This window comes from Equus quagga, chromosome 8, assembly GCF_021613505.1.
Source record: "Equus quagga isolate Etosha38 chromosome 8, UCLA_HA_Equagga_1.0, whole genome shotgun sequence".
Lineage (NCBI taxonomy): Eukaryota > Metazoa > Chordata > Mammalia > Perissodactyla > Equidae > Equus > Equus quagga.
Genome location: NC_060274.1, coordinates 102517591 through 102535068, shown reverse-complemented (window position 1 = coordinate 102535068; position 17478 = coordinate 102517591). Strand labels below are relative to the sequence as shown.

At 40.1% G+C, this 17478-nt stretch overlaps 1 long non-coding RNA gene across 1 annotated transcript in view; it reads right to left on the bottom strand.

Moving 5' to 3' along the window:
• Nucleotides 1–1930: 1930 nt before the first annotated feature.
• The window catches only part of LOC124243842 (uncharacterized), a 77745-nt gene continuing 62197 nt past the window's right edge, over nt 1931–17478 (bottom strand). The window contains exons 3-4 of the long non-coding RNA XR_006889791.1: nt 7895–8112; nt 1931–1986 (exon numbers count right to left, since the gene is read on the bottom strand). This is a non-coding gene — a long non-coding RNA (uncharacterized LOC124243842). The remainder of the gene's footprint in view (nt 1987–7894; nt 8113–17478) is intronic.

Below are 17478 nucleotides of genomic sequence, written 5' to 3'. Positions count from 1 at the left end.
TGTGGTGGCCGCATGTTGCTGTGATGCTGAAAGGTACACCACCAATATTTTAAATACCAGCAGGGTCACCCATGGTGGACAGGTTTCAGCGGAGCTTCCAGACTCAGACAGACTAGAAAGAAGGACCTGGCCACCCACTTCTGAAAAAAATCGGCCATGAACAGCAGCAGAGCATTGTCAGATACAGCACCGGAAGGTGAGAGGATGGCACAAAAGACCAGGCGGGGTTCTGCTCTGCAGTACACAGGGTCGCTGGGAATCAGACCAACTTGACAGCACTAACAACGAAAAATGAATATATCTTTCTACACATTTAAATATTTATATATAAGATATATATATTTTTGGCAATCTTTGCACAGTAGTGAGGAACCATAAAAATGACTGTAAAATAAAAATAAACAAAAATGCAAGCTGAAACCATGAAGAGTAATCTTAATAAAGTGGAAAAATTATGATTTTTCTGTGACCTTTCAAATTCTTTGTTAAAACATTAAAAATTTTCCTACTGTTTAAATGTATAGGTTCATAAAAATAGTAAAACTAATATTTATTTAGCACACTGTAATTTAAAACATTAGAAACATTGAAAATTAAAGTGCTTTGTTTCTTTTTTTTTATTGCAGGAACATTGGATTATAACATTATATAAATTTCAGGCGTACATCGTAATATATTTCGAATTCTGTGTAGATTACATCATGGTCACCACCCAAAAACTAATTATAATCCATCATCCCACACGTGCCTAATCACCCCTTTCATCTTCCCCTCTTCTCCCTTGCCCTATAATAACCACCAATCCAACGTCTGTTGCTATGTAAAGTGCTCTACTTCTTTGTAAAAAAATTTACCGAGACTAGTTTGAATGGCGCTTACCTTCTTCTCGTCACACAACTCATAATATGGAGTGAACATCTTTATTTCACCTTGGTGAACTGTCATACGCCTTTCTAAGTTTGGATCAAATTAACCAACATTTTATTCTTTGAGCTGTTAACGTCATGAAATAACTCTGAGAATACCTTTCATGGGAAGTGGTTTTTGCCAGCATCACTTCTTCTGGGACCTCTTCATTCTTTTCATTACAAGCTCTTTCCTCATTTGTGCTGATGAGGTCACTTCCACTCAGTTCCTCTGGTTGCACATCTGGAGCTTCCAGAACTGCAGCAGTTTCAACATATCCCCACGGGCAGCACCTTTAGCTCCATTTACATTAGATTTGAATCCCATAGAGTTATTTGCACGATGCGGTAAAAGTTCTGTCCTACTGCACAGATATGACGCCGTTTTACTTCCTGCCATAAAGCTTAAATGTTCTCAGTTGCATGCTTTATGATACATTTCTCCCCAAATTCAGCTTAGGTTACTTGATCTCCAGTTTCAGTCTCGAAAGCCTGTTCTAGGGGCCGGCTTGGTGGCGCAGCAGTTAAGTGCGCACATTCTGCTTCGGTGGCCCGGGGTTCGCTGGTTCAGATCCTGGGTGTGGGCATGGCACTGCTTGGCAAGTTATGCTGTGGTAGGCATTCCAAATATAAAGTAGAGGAAGATGGGCATGGATGTTAGCTCAGGGCCAGTCTTCCTCAGCAAAAAGAGGGGGATTGGCTGCAGATGTTAGCTCAGGGCTAATCTTCCTCAAAAAAAAGCCTGCTCTAAAGTTCATATAAAACAATAGGTTTCAAAGTTAAAACACTTCCTTGGCTGGTTAGCTAAATTAATGAAGTTGTGTTGGGTGATAAAAAGCAAACTTTCAAGTCCCCAAGAGAAATACAGTGACAGTGGTAGTGCTTTAAAAGGTAAGCTACTTTGGAGCCAGCCCTGATGGTCTAGAGGTTAAAGTTCGGTGCTCTTACCACTTTGGCGGCCCAGGTTCATTTCCGGGTCCTGGAACCACACCACTCGTCCGTTCAGTTGCCATGCTGTGGCAGCAGCTCACATAGAAGAACGAGAAGGACTTACAACCAGGCTATATAACCATGTACTGGGCTTTGGGGAGAAGAAAAGAAAAAGAAGAAGATTGGCAACATATGTTAGCTCAGGGTGAATCTTTCCCTGAAAAAAAAAGTTAAACTACATTGCCTACATTGTCTCTCTACTACTGGGAAACCAGGAGGCAACACAACTACATACTTTACTTTCTCTGCTTGAACTGAATAAGAGATGCCCAGTGACCAACCACTCTCAGTCTTTGAAAAGGGCAATGTGAAGGTCGCTGACCATGATTGGCATTTGTCAATTACATAGTGATTTGTGAATCAATGAGTTAGCAGCAAAGTTTATACTTTCTGCAGTTAAGCAAATATACTGTGGTAACTGAAATTTGAACTGTGTTGTTGAGGGACTTGTGTCATTTGAGTAAGATAACTGAAATTCATGCATGTGGGAACCATGCAAAGTAAGGAACATATATATGAAATTATCTATTTCCAGAACACAAGTTTGTATTGTTCTGAAACTGACAAAGAGAAGAGCAACTTAATAAACTGTAGGTGCAGAAAATATAAATCTAGCCAAAGGATAACAGGGTAAAAGAGCCAGAAAGAAGAGAAAGAAGAAATGAAAGTAAAGGAGAAATTCACATGATGTCACAGTAAGGAACTGGAATTTGCTTAGACTGCAGTCTTCAGCTAATTCAAGGAATTGATGGACATGGAAGAACAGAGTGAGTCATCCAGTCCCAGCTTCAGGAGACCGCCTAGAAGAACAGTTTTAGCCTAAATCTGAAAGTTCTGCTTGATTTCAATTTGAACAGCTTTGTCTCTGAGGACTGCCTTCAAATAAAAATCCAGCAGGCCTGGGGAAGTGAAGCCTGGGGGACTTCAAGCCGTTGAGCTCCTACTGCCCAGGAGAGTCATCAGTATCCCTGCCATGCTTGATGCTATGAGATGGGAAATCCACATGGGAGCTGAGAGCAAAAGCAGGGCGCTGAGCAGGCTGAGAACTTTTTACCAAGGAAAGGAGCAACACATTTTATTTTGCTCTCAAAGGTGCAAACACGGCCACTGAGCTCCACTCAACCCCAGGCAAACAACCCCATTTCTACTCCACCAGATCTTTCCTTATCAGCACTGCTTGTAGGCAGCATTCCAGCCTTGTGTCAGGCATTGAATTTCTCAAACTCTTACCTTCTCCCCATTCACGTCTGCCAACAAGAAGCCTTGGGCCCCTGAACTAGGCTATATAGTCAGCCTTGCTTTTCCAGTCGGTGAAGGAAAATTTTACCTCCTAGTCACTTCCAAGATCCAGCTTTAGACAGATCTGATCAATCATTTCTTTCCCTTTCTCTAGAGGGAACAATGTTTATCATCTCCCCCTCCAGGGCACACTCCGTGGTTACTTTCCATTCCAATCTTTCAGTTAGACTTCCCCCTGTGTATGTGCTGATTTCTTATTTGGAGTCTTTCATCACAAACTGTAAAACGTATTTAGTTCTTATTCCAGCGCATAGAGTCAATTGTTCTCATTTACCATTCTTTGTCTTTGTACATTTTCAGAATCCTAAATATATTATTCATGGGCCCCTGGGTGGGATGCAGCCCATTTGACTCTTATAGTTGGGAACGTAGTGCTCAAATAAGCAAAGCCAGGTTGTCAGCAGCCCTGATATAATTTTATTTCATACAAAGATCATTTCTGTGTACCTGTAACTAAGTAGGTTGTTTCTTCTTGTCTGTAAATTTGGCCACAAGATATTTTGTAGTATCCTGGAAATAAAGTTTTTCCTTCTCCAAACAAATAAGCAACTGCTACTTTAATAACACTTGATTGGGAGTCAGTGTCTTAATTGTGGGAAAAATACAAAACTATCTTGTACATGAGAATGTCAAATTAATAAACAGAAACCTCATTAAATTAGAGTCAGGAGGCCAAAAGAGGGAGCTCTCTCATCCTACTGTAGCAGAGCCCAACAGGAAGAAGAAAGACGACTTCTTGACCATCAAGAATCACAGCCAACGAGAGACTGTCACAACTCAGCCAATAAAAGTCACAGCACTTCCTCAAGCTCTTTGTTTACAATGGCCCTCCCAACTTCTTCGTCCCCTCTCTGAAAGATTTTCTCCTCCCTTTGCTGCTGAGGACTCGCATGTGGCTTGCCATGATTGCAGACCCCAAATTGTTATTCTTTGCTGATCCCAAATAAACCCATTTTTACTGGAGAAATAACTAGCTGTCTGTTTGTTTAAGGTCAACAAGACCCTTGGAGGTGCCATGGTCAAGCTTCATTTATCACTGTAGTATGCTTCACTACAGGGAAGTAAAACATTATCCCCTTGGAAACCTGCAGTTAGATACCTGGCAACAAAGGGTGGGGCAGAGGAGTGATGGATTCTAAAGGTAAGGTGACTTTTATTTAGTAAAATATGATAGCATCAGGCAAAAGGCAGAGGTGACCTCAAACAGCAGCTACAACCTCAGGCTTCAGAACAGACAAAATTCCCCCGGGAGTTAATCAACGCAGAAGTCTAGCCACACTGAAACTCCTCAAGCTACGGTTGATCGGAGGTCAGGGTTCTCATAAATCTATTTTGCATAAGAAACTTCAAAAGTGTTTACTAAATATGCAGCTACCCCAACTCCACCCCGCAGAGATTCTGAATCAATTAGTTTGTGAATGTTCACAAATCTGGAAGCCACTCTTAAGTCCTGCCTTGACCTACAGCAAAGTGTGAAAATATTTCTAATGCCTAAAGAAGGAACATTACTGATCCTCTTTAAAGATGAGTTAGGAAGAGTGCCAAATGGCAAACTTCTTTTTTGTGAGTTAGTTCTAGGATGTATGTGTTTCAGACATGCTTTGGTACAATCTACAGCCGTGGTTCTCTAATTTGATTGTGCATCAGATTTAGCTGGAGGACTTGTTAAAACACTGACGGTTGGCCCTTCACCCAGAGTTTCTTATTTCATGGTTCTGGGATGGGCATTGGAAATTTGCATTTCTAACAAGTTACCAAGGGTTACTGATGCTGCTGGTGTGGGTACACATTTTGAGAACCACTAATCTATAAGACATGTCTCTATTGCTTTACCTATTGACTTCATGGTAAAGACAGTTTAAAAACCAAGAAGTCTACACATACTAATTGAGTGTGTAATATGTGCTGGTTCTGCTCTAGGTATCTGCGATATTATGAGGAGTCAGTCAGACACTGATGGCATCCGTTTGATACAAATAAATAACCAGTGGTATGATTGATAACAATGCCACAGCATACATGAACATATGTAAGCAATTGGGTCCTAAGAGAAAAATAACGTTCCAAGGATTGCTTTCTATTTCAAAGAAGGTGATAATATAGATGGTGATTATTCACACATCCCTTCTCTTGGGGCACCACGGCTTTTCCAGAGCAGTGTAAAAGACAGGATTTTCCAAAATAAAAAGATAATGTGACATCAGACAAGCAAAATCTTTTAAGTAGATACTTCCAAAAGCCTTTCACTGGAGCTTGTTGCTGGTCGCCAATCCATTCAGCAACTAATTCTTACCCTTTCATGCAAAATGGGAACTAGCACTCATCGGTATGGTGTACTCAGATACACTGTGGAGCATACTTAGGGGAGTCCGCCATCTGACTTCCGGGAGCACATTCCTCACAGGCTCAACTTGAGGAACAGCAACTGCCCCTTCACAGGTGTGAGCTAGCGCTCAGGAGCACGTTTAACGTATTTTAATGAGCCAGGTCACTGGGAGAAACTTGAACTATTAATTAGAGTTAACATTTATGGGGCATGAACTTTGTGCCAAGCACTCTGCTAAGTCCCTGAGAGGTTATCTACTGGTTAAGGTCATAAACTCCAAAGCCAAACTCCTGGGCTTTAATAAATAGGTGACTTTGAGCAAATTGCTTCCCCTCTGAGTGCTTCAGCTTCGTCACCTGCAAAATGGAAATACTAACAAGGCCTGTCTTACAGAGAAGTAAAAAACGAGCTATTGTATGCGTGACACTGAAATAATGTCTAGCCCATAGTAAGTGCTCTTTGTGTGCATGTATGATTTTTGAAAAAATGTGTAATCTAATCCTAATGATACTAAGATGTGGGTACTACTATTAGATCTCTTTTAAAGATGAGATAACTGAAGCACAGAGGGCGTGAGTAATTTTCCCAGCGTCACAAAGTGGTGGAACTACTTCTATGAACTCACGCAGCTCAACTTCAGAACTCATGTTCTTTATCTCAGTGCTATGCTACCTCTTGAGAGAACTGATTTCGAGAAGGCAGGGCTCACAACGTATGTTATATGTAAACATTCTTGGAGCGTTGAACGCAACTACACGTAGGACATGTAAAAACATTTCCAGCAGATCCACATTCTCTTCAGACCAATGAGGAAATTAGGCCATTATTATAATTACTCTTGTCAGAATTGAGGTCTCTGTAAAGGGAGCAGTGCAGTTTTACAGAAAGAGCATTTCCTTTAAAGTCTGACAGGCCTGCCAGCTCTATGTCTACAGGCAAGTAAATTTAAATTCTCTGAGCCTGTCTGATCATCTGTGAAATACTGGTGGCGGTCCCGACCTCATGGCTTTGTTCTGTGGATTAAACGCAACAGGAGATGTAAAGTACCAGCACAATCTCATCCACAGAGTGGATATCAAAAAAAATATCAATTCCTCCTCTAAAAATCACACGCTACAATATTTCCAGTTATAAAAACAAAGCAATACTTCCCACAACCATGTCTTTTTCATAGGGAAGAAAGCACATATAGTTCTTTTGTATACACAAAAAACAGCCAAGTGTGAGTCTTGACCTAGGAGCAGACTGTCCTCGTGGGTGTGTGATGAGCTCCGGCCCTATCCCATAGGTCAGCTGTTGGAAGGAGAGCAGAGGAAGGCAAAGGAGGCTCTTCTTTCCACTTCTAAGCAAGGCGCAGAAGCGAAAATCTCATTGAACTTTTGGTTCACCTTCACCTCTCCTCTTAAATGCTTGAAATTTTCAATATCTTCCTCCTTTTAATGTCATTTGAGTTATTATAATTTCAGTTATCAGGTTTCATTTACAAGAGTATTTAGATTTTACTCGTAGAGGATGTAGTACAATAACTATTTACCTTGTAGCATCACTGGGAAAAAGGATAGAAAACTGGGGTTGGGAGAACCGGAAGTGAGAAAAAATAATCAATTACATGAACTGTAATTTAAACATGTCAGCAAAAATTATCATTACTTTCATCATGATGGATCCCACATGGCCAGAACCAAGTGCATGCATGCATATACACACATGTACACATACACACATAGACACATGTGTAGATATAAATGCACATATGTTTTTGGGTAAACATACATAGGAATTAGTTACAAAGGTTGGACCTTACTCAACTGGTTAAGTTGGTTAAGCAGTCTCCAGAAGACTGTTGTCTTCACATCTGAAGCTGGAGCTTACAGTGCACAAGGAAGCAGTGAGGAAGGAAAGAGGGATGCAAAGTTGGGGAAAACAAGGACCATTTGGACCCCAAAGGCATGAGCTAGAACCCATGAGAACAGACTGAAACCTAAATGAGTTCATGCTGCCTTTGACGTTGGTGACGTGGAAGCCAGGTTCCTCTTCACAGAAGTAAACATAAACACCTAGCTCAAGTGCTAGAGAAGCTGAAGAAGGATCCAAGAGAAGGTGGAGCAGTTACAGGCCCAGTGACTGCCTCACCCCAACAGGGTGTGTCAGCAGATAGGAGACAACATGCGTGTGCTACAATACGGCTGCCACTTCACTTCCATTCTCACAAGAATTTCTCTTGTGGCCCAAGGAAACTGGAAACATACAGAAAAGGGAATTCTGGTAAATGTAGTTTAGCTCAGCCAGGTTGAAATATTACTAAACTATATAAATATATACATATATGCATATATCCAAATTTATCAGCTTAAACAAGAAACATCTATCTTACACAGTTTCTGAGGTCAGGAATCCAAGAGTAGCTTAGCTAGGTGGTTCTGGCTCAGGGTCTCATGACGTTTCAGTTCACAATGGCTGAAGTCATCCGAAGGCTTGGCTGGGTTGAAGGATCTGCTTCCAAACTCACTCATGCAACTGTTGCTCCGACGCCTCAGTTCCTTACCACATGGGCTTCTCCATAGGGCAGCTCACAACACAGCAGCTGGCTTCCTGTGGAGTGAATGATCATAAACACAGACAGAGACAGAGACAGAGACAGAGAAGCTACAGTGTCTTCTTCACTTACCCTCAGAACTTACGTGCCATTACTTCTGCCATATTCTATTGGACACAGTTCATCCCTGGTACAATGTGAGAGGGGACTACACAAGGATGTGAATACCAGGAGGTGGGGATCATTAGCGAACATCTTAAGGGCTGCCTACCACAAATGCTACATCTGAAAAACAATTCTACAACACAACTAAAAAAAATGCCTTCAATTTCAGTATGGCGTATTGGTTCTCTTCTGCTTAAGAAGTGGTATCCTCTTTTCATTTAATCTATGGACTCCATCCACTTTTCTGGAAACAATGCCTTTAATACCCAAAGCTCTTCTTTTGTATTGGTCTTTACCTGTCATAGCACATTCCCCAAACATTGTCATATTGGGTCCTCACACAGCTAGGAAGACGACAAAACTAAGGTTCAAATGCATGTCATTCAGTTTCCAAAGCCAAAGTTATTTTTACTATTCTAAAGCTAACTTGACAGCATTTGCCTTGTCAAAATAACCATTCTGTATTGTTAATAGTACCGACAGGTTCATAAGCAACTGCCACAGTTTAGAAAAGTTTTTTCTCGTCTCTCTCATTGCAAGTAGTTTTTCTTTAGCCTGACTAGATATTTTCAGCACTATTTCCCTATTTGTCATTTTAAAATCTAATTACATGCTTTGTGCTAGTTTGTATTTTTGTATCTGTGAAGTATATGGGGCATAGTTTTCTCAACTACAAAAGATCTTGCCAAATATAGTCACATACATTTTAATGTTTTCATAGATCTTTTTTTTAAGCTAGTGACTTTCATTATTTAATTATTTCTTGGATGCAAATTAGACAACTTTAGGTGACAAGTTACTCTTCCAATTATATCTAGTATTATTTACTTATGGAGATCTTTTACCACTGATACAATCTTTGTAACCACAAAGTGCCTTCTCTGAAGCACAGAATCATGGTTGGACCTCCAAATTCCAGGCTCTTTTCCTAATTAGTGAATTGACCCAGTAATTAAAAAGGAAATGAAAAGGGAAACAATGCCTTGCTTTCCGCTCTCTCCTCAGCTATGAGTCCCTCTCCTCATCTTCCCTGTAATTCACTACAGCCAAACTTGCCTCTAAATAAAGATATCTCCATCCTCAAAGCCACACAGACCCCCAAAGTGCCTTTTCCCTCCCCAAAAAGGCACCCTCCTTCCCTGGTCCTGAGCAAAAGTATATTAACACTCTAACATTTTGAGTAATAATATCTCTGTTCCATCTTCCAACGCTACCCCCACCCTGCTACTGATGAAGTTTGCACCTGAGCTGCCGGGTGGAATATCGTTTCACCTCTCTCTGGTATTCTGTATAATTTTTCAACCATTATTCAGCTGAATGCTTTTCCTTAGGCAACTTCACTCCTTTCGGGACTCACAAAGTTGTGAGTTCTTGAAGCTATCAACCAACCTTCTTGAAGTTTCTGGGTAAATAAGGAAAGTGAGCTTCATTTACATTTTTAGTATCTCACAAAAAATACATTTTTTAAATGTGGCCTCTTAATGTGAGTTGACCTTAAGGTATATCCTCACATCACACTATATTCAAGTTGCTTTAATAGCACCTACTGGGACAGCCCAGTGGCACAGTGGTCAAGTTTGTATGTTCTGCTCTGGCAGCCCAGCATTCGCTGGTTCAAATCCTGGGTGTGGACCTATGCACTGCTTGTCAAGCCATGCTGAGGTGGCGTCCCACATATAAAGTAGAGGAAGATGGGCATGGATGTTAGGTCAGGGCCAGTCTTCCTCAGCAAAAAAAAAAAAAAAAAAAAGAGGAGGCTTGGCGGCAGATGTTAACTGAGGGCTAATTTTCTTCTTCAAAAAAGCTCCTACTGTGTTACATTGTGATTTATTTACTTATATGACTCTTTTCTCCCAAGTCACTTTTCCCTCCACTTTTATTTCCAGAGTGTAGCAAAGGACCTGGCATACAGTAATTATTCAGTAAACAACGTGCTGAATAAATTTATTCTTAAATCACTAAGGTATGACTCAAATTTCTAAATAAATTAGTCTAAATTTCAACCAAAAGATGGAAATGTTTACATTCTCAGGTAAACTTGAAAATAAGAAGCCATCCCTGGATTTTGCAGTTGATCTATGCTCTCACTAAAAAGTGTCAATGGGAAGTTCTGTTTTTTCTTAGAGTATCAGTTTACATATGAATTATATATTTTAGACAGGTTGATATAGCCATAACTATAAAAATAGATTTCTCTCATCTATTAGGGAAAATGGCAGTGCGTTAGAAAGGGTCAATAGAATTAACCAAGATCAATACCTAGATCCTCAGCAGCAATATGTTACTGCTAGATTATGCCCAAGAAACAAAACAGTTTTTAGAACTCAGAGCTACTAGGGTGGCAGCAGTTTTTCTTGCACTAACTTCAAAAAATATTTACAGGAGATCATCAAAAAATATTTATAGAATGAATTATTTAATGATTTATAGTTTATTAAGTTTTCATGTTATATTGTGAAAAATTTACAAACCAGCATATAGAGTTATAACTGCATGTATGAAAAGTTCTAACATATAGAATGGTATATATTTTTTAAAATCTGCACTTTTTCCAAGAGGCCCATCCTCACCTCCCAATCCCTGCCATCTTTGCTTGGAGAGAGAGGCCCCAATCACCTGGTAGGTGGAGGGTGGAATATTTGGTATTATAGATCTTTGCCTAGAAGCTGGAAAGTGTGATACACTGAAACCTGCACGTTGATTTATGTCACTAGATATTAAACATATAGCATCCAAATGTCCATGTTCAGTTGAAATGCTGGACCACCTCTTCCATTTATCTGCTTTCCAGCTCCACGAGAACCTCAGGAATCAGAGCAGTTGTGTCCGGAGTTTGGGACTTAGGTTGCAGGAAGAATTCAGCCTTTGGTTAAAAATGCTCTGCCCAGTTCACTTCTCTTTCTGACCAATAGCTCTTTGTCTATAAGAGTAGGCTTTCTTGAGTGAGGAGGGATGCTTGTACCTAGACATTATCTCTTCCAAGAGATTTCACCTGACTTCATTTGTCTCCAAGTGTCCATCATCTGCTGAGCTCTGGACTCTGATGATTTCCCTTATTTTGGAAGCAGGATCTTCAGCAGCTGAGCCCTCCTGACCTGTTCTCTATGTCCCCCCATAATGAACAACCAATGAGAAGCTCTCTGCACTTCCAGGCTTTTCTTCACCTCCCTACTCATCAAAACAAGTCCTTCTGCCAATTTTCTTCCATGCTTCCCCTGCAACAAGAACAGGTTATACTAATATGGGTTAATGCAAAGTCAAAAGTGGGGAAAAGAAGAGAGTTGAGAACAAGGAATAACTGAATCAGTGCGTGTCGAGGGGAAGGGGGACCAGATGGGAGAAGGGATTGGAAGTATGTATAAATACGTGAAACTAGCCTTCACCAACTTTACAAATATTTCATGGCATATCATGTGAGCTGCTTCTAAAGAGCAAAGGGAAAGGTGGGCACCAATAACAACTAGGCCTCCTTCTCTCTTTCTTAAATTTAATTTTTATTGTGTTCAATAACATTTAAAACTCTTCATCTTCCAGCCCTTAACTCAGTAAATACATTTAATTGTTTTACAGTTGTGTCTGACGATTCATCTGTATATTTTGAAGTGATACGTTCTATCAGTCAGAGTTCAACGAGAGAAGCAGAACTAGTAGAAGATATTTATTAAGAGATTATTGCAAGGACTTGACTTATGTGAATGTGGCGGCTGGCTAGGCAAGTCCGAAATCCATAGGGCAGGCCGTCAGGAAGGTCAGGTTAGAACTCCTGGGCATGAGCTGATGTGCTGTACACAGGTGGAATTTTCTTTTTCAGGGACCCTCAGATCTGCTCCTAAATCCTTTCAACTGATTGAATCAAGCCCATCAACATTAGGATAATCTCCTTTACTTAAAGTCAACTGACTATGGACTTTACACCAATAAAATACCTTCACAGTAACACTTGGATTAATGTTTGATTGAGTAACTGAGGACTGTAGCCTGGTCAATTGACACATCAAAAGACTATCACAAATGTTTACATCAGTATTTCTTGATTTATCAAATTTCCACATTATCTTTTCCCTTGTTATTAGAGTAGGGGATTTAAACTACTTACTCTCCTCACCTTCCTCTCACACACAAATTCTCCCCAATTATAGTTATATCACATTTCGGGAGGTAAATCAATATTCAGTATTAACATTATTACGTCTATTTACATATTATTCACAGCGGGGACACGTAGCAAGCTAATGGATGACTTTTCTTGCACAAATTTGTTGGTTTCCTGAAATTCTTATTTTGTAGTTTGTTTAACTTTCTTCGTGCCTATCGCTAATTCTGTTCTAAACTTTTGGACAGAACTCTGAAACTTCTCTTAATAAATCCAGACATTTTAAGTGATCCCTCAGTTTGGTGTTTTTCTTGGGGAGCCCTCTATCATCTTGCTCCCATCTGGAAGCTTTGCTCTCTGGGCCTGCCACAGGGTTGTCATCCTAGAAGTTCCCTCCTCCCGCAGAATGCGAAACCCCTCCCCTCTCTCTTATGTGGGATCCCTTCTCTCCAGGCTCCCATAGCTCCTTTGTTCTTGGTTTAGTCCCTGATTTTTTTTTTTATTCCCTGATTTTAATAGACCACATCCTCAACATCCTCTCTGAGAAAATAAAGGGTGTTCAAGTGTAATTTTCACAAAGATAAAATCATGACCTTTATGCAAATACAAAATGAACACATGTCAAAGTAAGATGCAATGGCCAGTTCAAAGAGCATTTGAGGAGCTAGATATTAACAGGAAGGTAAGGTTACTGGGTTAGATGCGAATTTTGTTAATGCCCATTGGGCTATAAACCATAATTTGGGAGCGGGGTCACTTTTTCCAGTGGATGGGACAGAAATTATTTATATCTCTACCAGACAAAAATCTAATTATTAACATGTAATGTCACTGAATCTGAGAACTTTAATCAATAGTAAATCATGAATCAAATGAATATTTTTCCCTAGAGCAGTGTCTCTCAATATTTTTTCTTATCTCCTCTCTAAGGAGCATTTTAAGATATACTTTCTAATTATGAAATTTTAATACCATAGATACACTGTATATCTGTCGATGTACATACTGTTTATCTGTGCTATATCCAAATCCCATATATACTATGTTTTTTCCTATACATATCCTTTACCTGTGATAAAGTTTAATTTATAAATTAGGCACAGTAAGAATTAAAAACAATAATAATAAAATAGAACACTTATAACAACATGCTGTAATAAAAGCTACCACAGATCTTAGCAACCTCAGGATATGGTTTTTTTCTTTCCTTATTAAGTTGAGAACTTTCACCTTTTCCCTTAAAGGAGGCACTTTATGCCTTCTCTTTGGCATATCTGACTTGCCAGCATCACTGCTCTTGCACTTTGGGGCCATTATTGAGTAAAATAAGGGTTCCTTGAATGCAAGCACTGGGATATCATGACAGTCCATCTGACAACAGAGACAGCTACTAAGTGACTAATGGGCAGGTAGCATATATAGCACAGGTGCACTGGATAAAGGGATGGTTCACGTCCCAGGCAGGACAGAGCAGGACGGGTCAAGATTTTGTCACACTACTCAGAATGTTGTGCAATTGGAAACTTATGAATTGAATAATAAAAGCTATTCATTGTTTCAGGCATTTACTGTGAGCCTCGGAACAAATCCCCTGCAGATAAGGGGAGGAACTACTCTAACTTCTAATGTAATTTATTTGCTTATATAAATAGTAATTATTAATTACATATGCAAACGCCATTTATGTGCATATTTAACAACGCAATCAGAGTTTTTTTTTAAATAGCGCAAAACTGCTACTTTCAGTAGGAGTAAAACTAGGCAAAATTATATTCATTTTATAAAAATCATTTTTAGTGAAGCTAACTTTTAAATTCTGATTGACATGAAAAAATAGCTTTTAACTAGCTTCCAGATATCTATTTAAATAATGTGGACATTTTTTCTCTTAAGACCTTGACATGATTAATGATGGGCTGAATAACTTTTGTAGAATCAAATATTAGAATATAAACTATTTTTAGTTAATTCTCAAAGTCCAAGGCACACAAAGCATCAACCACAGACACCATCAACAAGGCAGCGCACAGGCAGGAGCCGGCCACCTCTCACTGCAGGGCTCTGAGACCAAGCAGTCCATCCGGAGACAGTTCCTCAGTCCAGCCATCCACTCACCCTGGTTTTGTAGCACTGCCTGCACCTGTTGTTGTCTCTCCCATGAACTCAACGTCAATGCTGCTGGTGTGATAGCCAAGAAAATCCAAAAGGAGAAATTGAATATAAAGAATTTTTATTTAATTCTTTAGTTAAGGGTAGAGTAAGGTTGAGCTTTGGAGGACCACAAACTATACTAATAGCTAAGATTTTTTTGCCCTCCAAGAACTAATTTGTATCCCCTTGAGGATGATATTGCCCAGGCTCAGTATCTGTGCATAGCCTTTGGTCCCAAACGACAATGAAAGGACATGCCACCCACCTACTTTACCTAATTTCCAAAATTTCTTTTTGAGAACTTGCGTGTCTAAGAATTTGTGTTACCTACTCACCTAATTGATAATTTTAGAATTGTTGATTCAAAATCCTTAGAAGTTTGAAGATCTTGCTCCACTATCTTCTACATTACGGTATTACTGTTAAAAGGGCCAGTGCCATTCTGATTTCCACTTTTGTGTGTGTGTGACATGTTTTTCACCCTAGACAATTTGGGGATCTCTTTTCATGTCTGATACGTCAAGTTTTATGAAGGTTCTTGACTTGGGTCTTTATCTATTGTGCTGAGTGCTTATGGGCCTTTCTATCTAAAACCACACGCTTTGTTTTAAGAAACTCTTTAGAGTATTCCATTGGTCATTTCCTCTTCCCTTCTTTTCTGTCCTCTCTTCTAGAATACCTATTAGTTAGATTAGATATCCTCCATGACATTCTAATTTTCTTACCTTCTTTATCATAGTTTCTGTTTCTTGGTCTTTGATGTTTGCTTTCTGTGAAACTTTCTTGACTTTATTTTCTGCCTTATTATTGAATTTTTATTTAACTAATTAATTTATTTATTTTGAGGAAGATTAGCCCTGAGCTAACATCTGCTACCAATCCTCCTCTTTTTGGTGAGGATGATTGGCCCTGAGTTAACATCCATGCCCATCTTCTTCTACTTTGATGCAGGACGCCTGCCACAGCATGGCTTTACAAGCAGTGTGTAGGTCCACACCCAGGATCCAAACCAGCAGACCCCCGGGCCACCAAAGCAGAACGTGCACACTTAACTGCTGCACCACTGGGCCAGCCCATAATATTGAATTTTTAATTTATGCTATTATGTGTTTTAATGTGCAAAAGCTCTTTCTTGTTCTTTGCATATTTTTAAATAATATCATATCCTTGTTTCATGAAAGGAATCTCTTATCTGTCTAATGATATTAATTATAATAGGCTTTTCTTACACTTCCTACATTGTCTGTTTTTACTGTGGTTTTTCTCTCTCGTTTTAGAGGTTTTCCTAATACATCTGTTGATCATTGGCTGTCGGTTCGTAATTAAGAGAGAAGAACTAAAAGCAATTTGGAGATTTTATAATATGAGCAAGGCTTAGGCACTAGCGTAGATCTCCTATTTGGAGTGGAAAAAGATAACATCTTGGTTGGCCTGGTGGAAGTCCTTAACAGATTCTAAAGCATTCCAGAAATAAGAGACTGCCCCCGGGAACATTTTTGTCGCAAGGACTCTTCATTGTAAAAGCTAAGAGCTGGCTGTTGTGTACCGTACTCGCCAGTGACACAACCTGGGTTGTTCCCTCTCAGGTCATTCGGGCTGGGATATGGGTGCAGCAGGGAAAAGTGAAAAGTAATTGGAGGGTTGAAAATGCCACAAAGTTGATGCATTCTATTACTTTGGTTTGTTCAAATAGTTTCCTTGTTAAGCAAGTAAAATGCCAAGGTCTTTGCTAAGGACTGAATCGTGTCCCCCAAAATTCATATATTGAAGTCTTAGCATCCAGTATCTCCAGTGTGACTGTATTTGGAGATGGGATGTTTAAAGAGGTGATTAGTTAAAATGAGATGGTTAGGGTGGACCCTCATCCAACCTGACTGGCGTCCTTGTAAAAGGAAATTTGGACACACAAAGAAGAGACACTAGGGGGCGCATGCACAGAGGGAGCCGGTGTGAAGAGGCAGCCTGAGGGCATCCATCTGCAAGCAGAGGAGATTGGCCTCAGAAGAACTCCAAACCTGCCAACACGTTGATCTTGGACTTCTAATCTCCAAAACTATGAGAAAAATAAATTTTTGTTGTTTAAGCCACCCAGTCCATGGTATTTGTTACGGCAGCCCTAGCCAACTCATACAGTCTTCCACCAAGCTTTATCTAATATCCAAAGCCGCTTCTCATCGCGGAGGGGTTGTCTGAACCAAGGGGCTTGCTGACCCCAACCCCAGTTATTTACATGTTGCTATACCCTCCCCACACCCCGGTGAGAAAAGAACCCTGAAACCATCCTCAGGCAAAAGCAATTGCTTAGAAGTGCTGTCAGGGTTCTAGCTGCAATCAGCGGATGATGACTCTGATCAGGGAAAAGGGGAATTTATTCAAAGCATATTCAAAAATCTCAAAATTGCTGGGAAGGCTGGTGTACCAGACTTCAGGCTAGTTCTCAGGAATGAAGCCCAAAACCTCACAACAGAACTGGCCTGATGAAAACACCTGCTGTCGCTGCTGCTTTCCTTCCCACTGAGAACTAGAGGAAACTTGGCAGTTGCCACCTTCTCAATGCTACTTCTGTGCCAGGAACTCTGCCTTGGACCCTCTGGGAAACTGCCCCTGCCACTGCCAAGGCTGAAAGTTTAATGCATCTGTTGCCACTTGCCTGAGCCAAAATGGAAGCTCCCCTCAAGGCCAATACCTTCCCTTTACTTCTGATAGACCCAGCCTAGGCTCAGTGCCTGCATTTTGTCCGCTAGCAAGTCTGGGTCTTTAGTTGTGACATAAAGAAGAAAAAGAACCCATTCTGTGAGAATTTACCCGAATACTGAAAGGTTTTTCAGAGATGATAGTTAACTTATAAAATAAAAACGACATTATTAGAGACCATTCAGACTTGCTGCTATGACTTATTAATCTCCATTTTCCTCTTAACACTCAGCTTTGTAATCTCTGTTTCTCTAACTCTAGGTGAGATCTTCACTCCAGCACCCAGAAGGGTGCTCACTGGCCAAAACAACCCATCTGA